The sequence below is a fragment of the Peromyscus californicus genome, unplaced genomic scaffold (assembly GCF_007827085.1).
Source record: "Peromyscus californicus insignis strain IS unplaced genomic scaffold, ASM782708v3 Scaffold_3__1_contigs__length_106647218, whole genome shotgun sequence".
In the NCBI taxonomy this organism is placed as follows: Eukaryota; Metazoa; Chordata; class Mammalia; order Rodentia; family Cricetidae; genus Peromyscus; species Peromyscus californicus.
In genome coordinates this window covers 54,273,215-54,285,881 of record NW_026294551.1, presented here as the reverse complement: position 1 = coordinate 54,285,881, position 12,667 = coordinate 54,273,215, and positions in this window count along the sequence as shown.

Here is a 12,667-nt window from a genome sequence, read left to right as displayed (position 1 = left end):
CTGCTAGACTAAACTAGAGAAGTGAGAGGCCGCTCAGGGCAAGGAGTGGTTATCTGGAGTGGGAACACAGCAAGGATAGCTTGTGTGTAGGTTTCCACAGAAAATAAGGCTGGAGAGATGTGAGCATCCTGTAAGCCTAAAAAAAAACAAAAGAGGGGCGCATACTGGTTAAATTTTGCCTCTGTGCCAGATGTCCACGTGCAATGTCTGCAATTCCCTCAAGTAGTGTCCAATTTACAGCCGGGGAAACTGAGGCTCAGAGAGGTGAACTTCGTTGCCCAGGATTATAATAGTTAGATGGTAGATCCGAGCGAGGCATGGGTGTAGCTATGACACAGCAAATCCCACAGCCTTTCTTTAACTCTGATGCTGCCTCTGGGAGGAGGGGAAGATTTTCCCAGCCCACACAACACAGTTTCCATGCTCTCCCGAGGGCTGTGTTGTAAGTGGTGAACCTGAGCAACACAGGGTCCCGAAGACTGAGATGTCTATTTTGAACTGACCGTGGTGACGTCCAGGAGAGAAGGCACTGCATCCTGAAAGAGGAAAAATACTAAATGGCAGCAGAGTCGATGGAAATGAGTCACCCAGGTACTATTGGAGTGTTGCCCTGGTTGTCAGTTAAATGATGAAACAGAAGATGGAAGGATGTTTCAGCAGTCATGTGCCCGTGAGCCCGGGGGCTCATGAAGCTGTCAACACAAGATCTGAGAGCAGTGCACAGATCATAAAATCAAAGGTCCTACAGTGGCTAAAGAGTTGCCTCGGTGGCTAAGAGCCCTTGCTCCTTTTCCAGAGGACCGGAGTTTGGTTCCCAACACTTACATTGGGCCGTTCGCATCTGCCTGGAACTCCAGCTTTAAGGAATACGATGCCTTCTGACCTCCGTGGGCACCTGCACACACCTGGTGCACACACATGCATACACATAAATAAAAATAAAATTCTAAAAACATGTATTTCTGTACTCCTAACCTGGTGCCAAGTCTCCGGGGTCATGCAGAGGAGCCCTAAGCTCAGCCTATAGGCTAAGTCACCTGTCCTCAAAGTTGGTGGGTGAGTCTGAGGAGCAACCTATGGGAGTTGATGCTTTGTCCTCATGGTTGGAACTCCATCACGGGGACCATAGTGCAGGGGCAAATAAGCACCTTCAGTGTGAGGACCTTTTCCTATAGCATTCTGTAAAGTTTTGCCCAGGTCGATCAACCCACACTGGTTGTAGCCTCGAACACCAGCTGAAGAGCAGCCCTTGGCCCTTTGCAAGGGACGGGAGCATCCTCAAGCCTGGAGAACCATTTTCTACCTCTCCCCTAGAAGTCAGAGTATGAGCTGGAATGAAAAGAGCACCCCAAAGCGATAAGGGCAGAAAATAGAGAGCTGGGCTAGGAGGGGTGGAAGTGTTCCACTAGGGGGCACCAAACACACTAGGATTCTCACTTCCTACTTGGACCATCTGGTCCCATTCCCTTCCCAAAGCTCCAGCAGACTGTGCCGGCTACCCTCTGAAGTCCTTCAGCTATCCGAGGCTGGAAGTATAGGAAAACAGGAGATGAAGAGATGAGTTATATTTGTGAGAGGCAGGAAGCGAGTCAGAGTGGGATCTGGGAATCTGCAGATTCCCGCTACGATTGACCTATAAGAAACGTCTTACCAGCTCTGCTAGCTCGGTATATATACCAGGCTATCCCTTCCTGAGGACACAGGCTACCCCAGTGCTGCTTCCTTCTTGATTCCAGTGGGCTGCGTCAGTGCAAAAGTTAAGAAACGGGAGGAATGACACACTTGAGTCTCCTAGGATGGTTGAGGGGGCCGCATGAGGTCAGAGTCCCAAACAATGAGTTGGTTTCACAGATGCTGGCTACCTGCTCCTCAGGCTCCTCCCCTCCAACGTGGCTTCCCAGCCTCCCCAGCTTTCTGTGTTGAGTGATTTCAAAGAGTCTTCAAGATGGTTGCAATGAGTTCGATCTCGCTAAGCGTCCACTGGATCCTCCATGAAATAGAAAAGATGAGATTTGTTGCCAAACAAGTTGAAGAAAATCCTAAGATTCTCTGCTCCGACTGAATTAAAATCTCTTGCTTTGGGGGCGGGTGAGACGACCCAGTGGGTAAAGGCAGCCTGTGAAAGGGCTAAGGCAGAGACCTGTGGTCAGGGACTAACATGCAGAGTGTATGAAGAGCAAGAACTTAACAGAAGCAACGCAACCGAGCAACCTGCACTAAGACTCCAATATGGCTTGTACTCTTCCAACTTCCCTTTGGGAGGAGATACCTGTGGTGGGATCCTGAGAAGGTGGGAACTTAATCCAACTGTGGTGTTCATAGGTGGGACTTTAGGGAGGTGGTTGGGATTCCATAACATTATCCAGGTGGCTTTCCTGTGGTGGCCTTAAAAGGAGACAGAGGGGCAGGCGGGTCTCTGTGAGTTCCAGACCAGCCTGGTCTACAGAGTTAGTTCCAGGACAGCCAGGGCTACACAAAGAAATCCTGTCTCAAAAAACCAAAAACCAAGCAAGCAAGCAAACAAACAAACAACCAAAGGGAGACAGACAGAGATAGAGGAGAGAAGGGGATGGGAGGAAGTGGGGGGTGGGGGGTGCACGGCATAGAGGACACACCCACACAAGTAATGCCCTGTACTGGCTCCATACTGGTAGCAGGACACTGTCACGGTGGGTGAGATTGTTCTGCAGGCCAAGGCCGTTGCTGCATAAGCTTGGGGACCTGAGCTCAGTCCCTGGAACCCACATAAGGGTAGAAAGAGAGAACTGACTCCACAAAGTTATCCTCCGGCCTCCACACGTGCACAGTGGTGCGTGAGTCGCCCCCCCCATATATTATTCAAATAATAATACTAATAACAATAACAATAATAAATATAATCTGTAAAGAAGAACACTACCAGCAGACTTGCCAGCCAAAATAGACCTTTACGACGTACCCAGTCTGTGGCATTATACTATTAGCATCATTTTGTCGTTTCCTCTTTAACCCACCGGTAATTTCAAGTATTTTGCCAGGAACACAGAAGTTGTTTTTTTGTTTGTTTGGTTGGTTGGTTGGTTTGGTTTGGTTTTGGTTTTGGTTTTTAGTTTTGTTTTGAGACAGGGTTTCTCTGTGTAGCCCTGGCTGTCCTGCAACTCACTCTGTAGACCAGGCTGGCCTGGAACTCACACTCACAGAGATCCACCTGTCTCTGCCTCCTGAGTGCTGGGATGAAAGGCTTGCTTCACCACTTGGCGAAATCAGTTTTCAAGAACACAGAATTTTGTAAGTGATCTCTCTTTTTATTACAATTTTTACTTCGTTTCACTATAGTTGGGTGTCATTTCTCTGTAATTTATTTTTTGTAGGTTGTAGACATTATGGGCATAATAATGTGGTTGTATTATTCAAATATTCTATCTTATTTATTATCACGGTCTATTTATTGTCATGGTCTAGACATGGTCTGAATTTGTCCACCGAGGGGCTCAGAATCGAACACTTGGTTACCGTAAAGTGATATTAAGAGGTTATGGGACCTTTAGAGATGGAACACAGTGGAAGGCCAGACATCAGAAGATTGGTCCGCTCCGTGATCCTCCTGTCTCACCCTGTTCTCTCTCTCTCTCTCTCTCTCTCTCATATGAGTGTGTGTGTGTGTGTGTGTGTGTGTGTGTGTGACAAAACACAAGCTCTCACCGTGTCACACTATGGAGTTGCATGGGGTAGGAGGCTCAACAAAGGCAACACTGTATTCCTTGGACTCCAGCCTCCAAAATTGGGAGCCAAATAAAACTCTTTGTCAGTTCTCAGCCTCAGATATTTGGAGAAAACTGACTAATGTACCTATATTTGGTCTTCTCGATTCCTCATATTCTAAAAGAGGTATGCTGTGTAATTGTGGACACAGCCATTCCTCCCATTTCAGTGGGTTGTTGCCTAATGTTGTTTGAGACCTTGTTGCTACATTATTGGGTATTTCTATGTTTATGGTTATTTCTTCTTGTTTTGTTATTCCTCAGTAATCTATAAGTTTTCTTTTTATCCTTTATCTTATTTTTCACCTTAAATTAAGTTTTGTTCTTTTTTTTTTTTTTTTTTGGTTTTTCGAGACAGGGTTTCTCTGTGTAGCTTTGCGCCTTTCCTGGAACTCGCTTTGGAGACCAGGCTGGCCTCGAACTCACAGAGATCCGCCTGGCTCTGCCTCCCGAGTGCTGGGATTAAAGGCGTGCGCCACCACCGCCCGGCTTGTTCTGTTTTTTAATTGCTATTCTGGAGCTCTTTTTTTCTTAATGTGCCTAAATTTTAAAAACTTTAAAATTTTCTACCTTTGCTTAAGTGATCTCTTGCTAGCGATGTACTATTAGATTTTCTTAGAGATTCTCAAATTTTATTTTATATGTGCCAGTGCTTTACCTGTGTACATGTATGTGGACCACGTGTGTGCCTAGTGCCTGTGGAAGTCAGAACAGAGTGTTAGAGCCCCTGGAACTGGAGTTTCAAGTGGTTGTGAGCCAGCATGTGGGTGCTGAATATCAAACCGGGGTCCTTTACAGGAAATGAGCCCTCTCTGCAGCCCTAGATTTTTGTTTGAACTCTATTTAGGTACTTTGCGGGTTTAATTCACCTGCATTCATACCGTGTTATCCGAGGACCTCCTCTACACCCGCTTGTGTTCCCTGTTCAGTAGGCTTGCTTCCTAACATCCTCCATCGTCTTCAGAATCCTGTTTTCTGAAGTAAAAACAAGTTTTCCTCCAGTGAAGAAGTCTGGATTTTCCACTTGCCTTTGACTACACCAGGTTACCTTTGTATGAATGAATACATCGCCTGTCTCCTCTTCTCACGGTTGACTTGAGCTTCTGGTGGCCCTGTGCTGAGTCTTTCTCCTGTCAATTCCTTGAGCTTCGCATCTCTGTGTCCAGAACAACCTCACATCCTCTTCCTCTGTTAGTTCCCATCTCCATTCCCCAGCCACGCTCCCAGCCTCAGGTTTTAGATTTAATTTTATGTATATGGGTGTTGGCCTACATGTGTGCCACTTACATGCCTAGTGCCCATGGAGGTGACAAAGTGGCATCAGATCACCTGGAACTGGAGCTACAGCCAGTTGTGAGCTGCTGTGTGGGTGCTGAGAATCAATTCTTAGGTCCCCTGAAAGAACAGCCAGTTCTCTTAACCTCCAAGCCAGCTCTCCAATGGCACCAAGGTGCTTCCCCTTTCAAAAATGCTTCCAAGAGAGATGGACTTCCGGGAGGGTGAGTTGAGGACCTTTAGGAGACACTGCTGCTTGGAGCTTGGGAGTGTAACTCAGTGACAGAGCGCTTGCCTGATAAGTACAAGCCCTGAGTTCAATCCTCAGTACCACAAAAGTAAATAAACACAAACAAACAAGGTCAGGCATGGTGACACACACTTTTCATCCCAGCAGAGGCAAGTGGATCTCTGTGAGTTCTAGGCCAGCCCGGTCTGCACAGTAGGTTACGGGACAGCCGGGGGCTGCACAGTGAGACCCTGTCTCATACAAATGTGCTGAGGAAATGACTAAACTATTCTAGAACCTGGGAAATGTACCAAAGCTGCAGAATGATCTGAAAATCATCTATCAAAGAGAAAATACCAACTTTCCAGAGGTCAGTGGTGGCTACAGCGTCTAACTTGGTGGCCCCACTGGCTGTCAAAAGTTAGCAATGTCAGTAGAATTGATGTTTTGTATCAAAACCCTATCCCAGTGGTATAATCAATATGTTGTCCAATTTAGCATACCCCTGTTCTTGGAATGTTGTGGCTATTCATTTATTTATGGGGGGGGGCAGTGTTCTAGACAGGGTTTCTCTGTGTAGCCCTTGGCTGTCCTGGAACTCACTCTGTAGATCAGGCTAGTCTTGAACTCAGATATCAGTCTGCTTTAGCCTCCTGAGTGCTGGGATTAATGGCATGTGTGGTGACACCAGACTGCAGCTATTTGTTTGACTCACAGATTGATACAAAACTATCTCCTGAGTGTCACCAAAAGCAATGAATACCCAGCAATATCCCAGCTGCCCAAGGTTGTAATTTTGGTTGCAGGAAACAAGCGTGCGGCCAACAATAAAAATTTACAAGGAGACCTTAGAGAAATAGAAAAGTCCTGGATACTTTTTAAAGCTCCAGCACTCCTGGGGATCTAGAATGTTCTGTGGGCCTGAATGATTAGGAAAGACATTACAAAGAAGAAAGTCTCAGTCACCTCTGGGTGACCTGAGTCCTTATGCAAGCCGGAAGTGAAAGCAGGGTCATCTGACAGCTGCCTAGACTTTGTCTGACTGCCTTCAGATGCATATCCCCTCGAGAAAGGGTGGACGACACAGAGACGCAGCATTTAGGGAGATCTTCAGACTAGTCATTGCCTGACCACTAAATTATATGGACCCAGGAGCGAACCACAGGAGACAAGACTTAAAAATGAAAATAAGAATGTCCAAAAAAAAAAAAAAAAAACTCAGAAAACTCAGATCTTGCACACTGTGGAGAATATAAAATGTACCAAAAATAATTCAGTAGAGTCATGAAATAAGCCCCCAAACAACAAAAACAAAATCCAGAAACCCACCTGGGGACAAGCCTGCCAAGTTGTTACAAACTATCTAAAATGTTCATTTTTCAACAGAAAATCACAAGACTCGTAAAAAAAAAATCATGGGATATACAAGGTAACATTAAGAGAACACAGAAAATATCTTCAAGGAGCACAAAACTGATTTAGTAAATATACTGCAAACCGATAATTATAAATATATTCAAAGAACTAAAAAAAGTCATATCTACGGCACTAGAAGAAATGTCTGCTTCAATGGAGAACACAACAGAGCAGCAGGACTCGAAGAAAGAACCAAACGAATTCCAGAGCTGAAAAATATAATAATGGCTGAAATAAAAAATTCACCGATCGGTACCAAATTTGATCGATTAGAAGGAAGAGTTAACAAATTTGAAGATTGATCAGCAGAGAGGCTCCAAGCCGAGGCACAGACTGGAAAGAGAATAGAGGAATCATCAACTTCAAAGAGCTGAGGGATGCCCTTGGCATCGAACCAGGGGAAGGCGAGGTCCTTGGATTATTAAAGACTATTGGGGTCCAGCCTCTAATAGCCTTTTTCCCAGGTTTCCAGAAGAGACGCTACCAGCGGTGGAAATTAATTTGAGGGAATGAATCTAAGTACACCAAACTCTTTAGTCCATTCATTTTATTCTTCTAAGACAAAGTTCTATCTACACAGCTTCAATTCTGTTCTCATACTTAGCTCCTTTCTTGCTGGATATCTCGCTACATTTCCCTGCTGTTCGCTCTAAATTAATTCTTCCATCTAGTTCTTCCCCATCCTCCATCTCGTTCCTCTAGTCCCCTCAAGTCTCTGGGGTTTTCAGTTGCAAACCCATACAAAGCAGCAATTATCTGGCCAAGGCAAGCTCACTCAGGCTTCAATTCTTACAGGGTCATAAAGGCAGAGAAGAGTTTACCTCAAGCAATGACTATGAGGCATTCTATCACAACCCAAAAGGGGAGTGGTTAAAGGAGGTGGGGTCAACTAAGAGCTAAAATCAATTAATAGATCAGAAAAAGGGGATTTATGTGCTCAAACTACATTCCTAGAGGTGGTTGGGTAAAATATTAGGAGTCTACAATATTAGTGTAAGTCATGAGTAAAATAAAACTGCCTATTTTTCTTTAGGAGCCATAACTGTTTCTGTAAAACTTGACTATGTAATTTTCTGGCAGGGTGGGGTAACTAAGCAGCCAGTGTCACAGCTTAATGTACCTGGTATGCAAAAAAGCCCTTTTGTTCTAAGTTAAATATCAAAAGGGAAGTCTAGAGATACCACTAAAGCTGTGTAAGAAAGAGTCTGGGCTTAATTTGCACAAGAAACAAAGCTATGTACCTAACATCTGCCTGGCCTAGGCAGTGTCTCTGTATGGATATTTACCTTAATTCAGGAGACTAACAGGTAGTCTGGAATATTGTTAGAAAATGTTATATATATTTTTCTAATTGTACCGTTCATCTAACAATGTAATGCAATTTTCTGATCCTTGAATGTTATTACCAACTATTAGGATATAAAGAAATGAAAGTTAGTAGTTAGATATTATAATAGAACTTGTAGTTATATTAGGTATGTTTTCAAGATTGAGTAGATATATTTTAGATAGACAGGTTATCTTCAAACCCTTCAGAGATCTACAGAATATGGCATTTAAAATGTTTTAATAACTTAGAAAATTTTTCTTTTTTGTTATGACTATGAGACATGTCGGCTCCTAGCAGTACCAATCTACTTCAGAGAAAATATGGGCATTGAAGAAACTGCATATGGAGTTAACTTTCATTGTGGCAAAAGTTAGCCACTGGACGGACAACAAAGTATCCTCGAATCAACAGGACAAAATGGACAGACAGGACATAAAACAAAGGATTACTGATTCTTGCCAAAACAAGTGTGGTTATGGCTTTATCAAAAGGCATCTTCAGAGGCCAGGACAATATGGCACCATCCCTGAAGTGGCCTTCGCAATTCGAAAAAGGTACAGTGCCCTTTTCTTTGAAGGCAGCTGAACAGGCAGTGGGCCGATGGCCTCTGATGTGCAATGGAACAGCAGCTGAAACAGTTATTCTTGAAGAGTAACTAAGCTCACGCCTCTCAATAGTAGACTGGCATTTGATAGAGGGATATGGAGAAGAATGGGATGCTGAGATGAAGCCATTTATACACAGCCAAGAAGAATGGACAGCTGAATTAAAAAACCATCAACAATTTCCAGAATTTAAAATCCTGAATCATGACATGACACTAGTGGAATTCAGGTGTTTCTGGTACATGGACTGCTCTCACTCAATGTGAGGTTGAACTGTTGACCTTGTGTACATCCTACTTCACAAATGAGTCTGTCAGATATGCTAAGCCTATAGGCTGAAGATAATGCCCCAACACTTTGGAGAAACCTCAGGTGACTGTCCAGACAACTGTCTGTTTCTGTCAACTCACAAATTTTTTGGAAGTTGCTTATGTGCACTTCCTGTTTTTATTTTTGGGTTTTTTTTTTTTTTTTTTTTTTTTTTTTTTCCCGAGGCAGGGTTTCTCTGTGTAGCTTTGCGCCTTTCCTGGAACTCGCTTTGGAGAGCAGGCTGGCCTCGAACTCACAGAGATCCACCTGGCTCTGCCTCCTGAGTGCTGGGATTAAAGGCGTGCGCCACCACCGCCCGGCTCTGTTTTTATTTTTGTTAGCTAACATTATTTCCTTCTTAGGTCTCTGAGGGAATTGAAGATTAGTTAGTTATAGTTGAAGGTTAGTTAGTTATAGTTGAAGATTAATTAGGATACATTTTGGACTTACCAAAATAGGATAGATAATGAAATTATTTTCTCTGAATTTGTCAAATACAAATGGACTAGACATTGTTTAGGTATTTATTACTTGTATATATTGTATATAGTTATTGTCCTTTTGTATATAGTTTTTCTTATATTAGTTATAAGCTTTTTCTTTTTTTTTCCTTTTTATTAAAATAGAAAAGGGGAAATATGGTGATATTTTATTTGTATTAAAATGTTATTTGTATGTTAATAAATAAAGTTGCCTGGGGGTCAGAGCTATTAGCAAGCCATAGGAAAGCAGGGCAGTGGTAGCATACGCTTGTAATTCCAGCACTTGGTAGGCAGAGCTGGGTAAGTCTCTGTGTGTTCAGGGATACAGCCATTATTGGATACACATGCCTTTAATCTTAATACCAATCATGGAAAACCTGGAGGCCTATACAGACAGGCTGTGAGGAGGCGGTCATGTGGTTGGGTTTACAACCAATGAGAAGGCAGGACAGGAACTCTATATAAAGACTTTAACACAGGGGTAGCTCTGGTTCGGAGAGGTAGGACCACCGCAGGAGGAAGGGTAAGGTTTTAGCTCTTAGCTCTGACCTCTTGGCTTTCTTCTTTGCATTGGTTCTGTGTTTCTTATTTAATAAGAAGGTTGGATACATCTACATTGGAATGCTTATTCTGTCTGCCTATCTGCCTGTCTGCCTATTCTGTCTGCCTGTCTGTTTATCCTTGGACGTTTGAGAGGTATTTCAGATAAAATGCTTCTGTCTGGAGCTGGCCCTGGCCTTGGATGCTAACTAAAGGAGATAACTGATTCTAATGCTAAAAAAAAAAAAAAAAAGGAAAGGAAAAAAAAAAAGAAACAAAAAGCCTGGAAGAAGGAAGCCTTGCCTGTGTGACTGTTACCCACACACCTTAACTGTGTAGGGAAAAAGTATGCCCAAAGAACGATCAATCCACACTGTTCTAGGAATGGAAAGGCTGCAACAGCACTCAAGAGATTAATTGCAAGAAAACAGCTTAATATTCAAGAGCCAATATCACCAGGACTCCTTGAGGCTGGGCTTTATCCTCTGGACGGCCCTTGGCTTCTTCCAGGTATTGGCTTTTGCCATAGTCGGCTGAATCCTACTTCATACTTCTGCACCCCGCAGCATTGAATAGGGTGGAGGAGAGAAGATGCGGAGAGACTAAGTGGAGACCCAGGGTACTGGAAACTCAGTCACACACGCTTCCACTCAGTGGCTCGGGGTTCTTGTCTGAGAATTCAAAGAACGAAATTTCATAGATAACGGAAGGGTAAGTTTAGAAAGGTTTTGTTTGTATAAATCAATAATTACAAAACCTCACTAATGAACATACAAAGGAGATGGAATCTTTATGGCAGTAATAGACAAATAAGAGAAGAGAAAAGCAGATGCATATTGAAGCAAAAAATCTGTAGACTATAAAGCTTAAAGTTAATGTTAATGCAAAGTAGATTTTTTTTAATTTAAAAATTTTTTATCATTATATATATGGGTGTTTTGCCTGCACATATGTGTGTGCACCACTTATATGTCTGGTGCCCTTGGAGGTCAGAAGAGAATGTTGGATTCCCTGGATCTGGAGTTACAGATGGTTGCAAGCTACTGTGTGGATGCTAGGAGTTAAACTCACGGCCTCTGGAGGAGCACTCAGTGTTCTTAACTGCTGAGGCATTGCTCCAACCCTTAAAGTAGATATGTTTCTTAACTGGCTAATTTATAATGCCCAGAACAGCTACTAAGAAAGAAATTCGTTAAATGCCTTCAAAGAAGGTTTTGGTTTGGCTGCTGTTTGAGAATTTAGATGCTTGGCAATATTCTTAACTCATGGACATATTTTATTAGGAGTTAGAATGCATAGTGTAGGTTTTGAAAATTCCTTATCCTCCAACCCACTGAAAGTGTTTCTCTGTTGTGATTTTACACTGATTTTGATGTTTAAAAACCTGTCATCATTATGGGTGTTTTCTTTTTTCTGAAAGCGTTTAGAGCTACCAGGTGGGTATGGGGAATTGAACTCAGGTCCTCTGGCGGAGCAACAAGTGCTCCTAACCACTGAGCCATCTTTCCAGTCTCTCTGAAAGCTTTTAGAATTTTCTCTTTAATCAACAACAAAATGGTAGTATATCTGAGAGCAAACTTAACAAAAATGTGTAAGACACGGATAAAGAAAACTTTAAAATGCTGCTGAGAGACAAAAAGATTGGGACGGGTGGACACGAAAACCTTCTGCTTGTTTTACTCTGTTTGTTTGTTTGTTTTGCTCTTGTTCTTATTTTTATTGTGCTTTAAAAAATGTCTTTAGGTTTATTTTTCTTATTTTACATGCACGGGTGTTTTGCCTGCATGTCTGTGCATGATGGATGCACCTGGTGCCTGTGGAGGTCAGAAGGTAGCATTGGATCCTCTGGAACTGGAGTTACAGATGGATGTGACTTACATGTGGGTGTTGGAACCGAACCCAGAGCTTCTGCAAGAGCAGCCAGTGCTCTGAACTGCTAGGCCATCCTCTAATCCCTTGTTCCTGTTTTTTTGAGACAAGGTTTTGCTGTGTATTACAGGATGGCTTTGAGCTTGCTATATAGTCCAGACTAGACTCATACTGAAGCAAATCTTCTTGCCTGAGCACTGGGATTACAGGTGTGTGTCACCACGTTTATACCATGTTTTTTGATAGTTGAATCAGCAACACCGACATCAGTTTTATCCACATTAATATACTCACTGCAGTTGTAGCGAAAACATTTACTGAATTTCATGATTGTTTATTTTATTGCTTTGTTTGAAAGTATAAATGCTGATTCTAGAATGTTAGTAGAACTGGAAAAGCTGATTCAAAAGTAGCTATGAAGGCTGAAAAGGAAGCATACTAAGGCAAGACCAGGTCCACACGATGTGAACACACATGGAAAGCCTCCATATATAAAGGCAAATCAACTGAATGGAAGAAGGGCTAATCTACAAGTGATTGGTGGAAGGTTGGACAACCATCAGATGAGGCAAAAAGTCTTATCCTGCCTCATAATATAGATCAAGATGAACTAAAAAATGATTAAAAAAATTAAAAATTCAATCACAAAAGCATGTGGAAACATTTTGATAAAAATATGAACAGATTTTTTGTTTTGTTTTGTTTTTTGTTTTTCAAGACAGGGTTTCTCTGTGTAGTTTTGGTACCTGTCCTGGATCTTGTTCTGTAGACCACACTGGCCTCGAACTCACAGAGATCCACCTATCTCTGCCTCCCGAGTGCTGGGATTAAAGGCGTGAGCCACCACCGCCCGGCCTGAACAGATTCTTTAA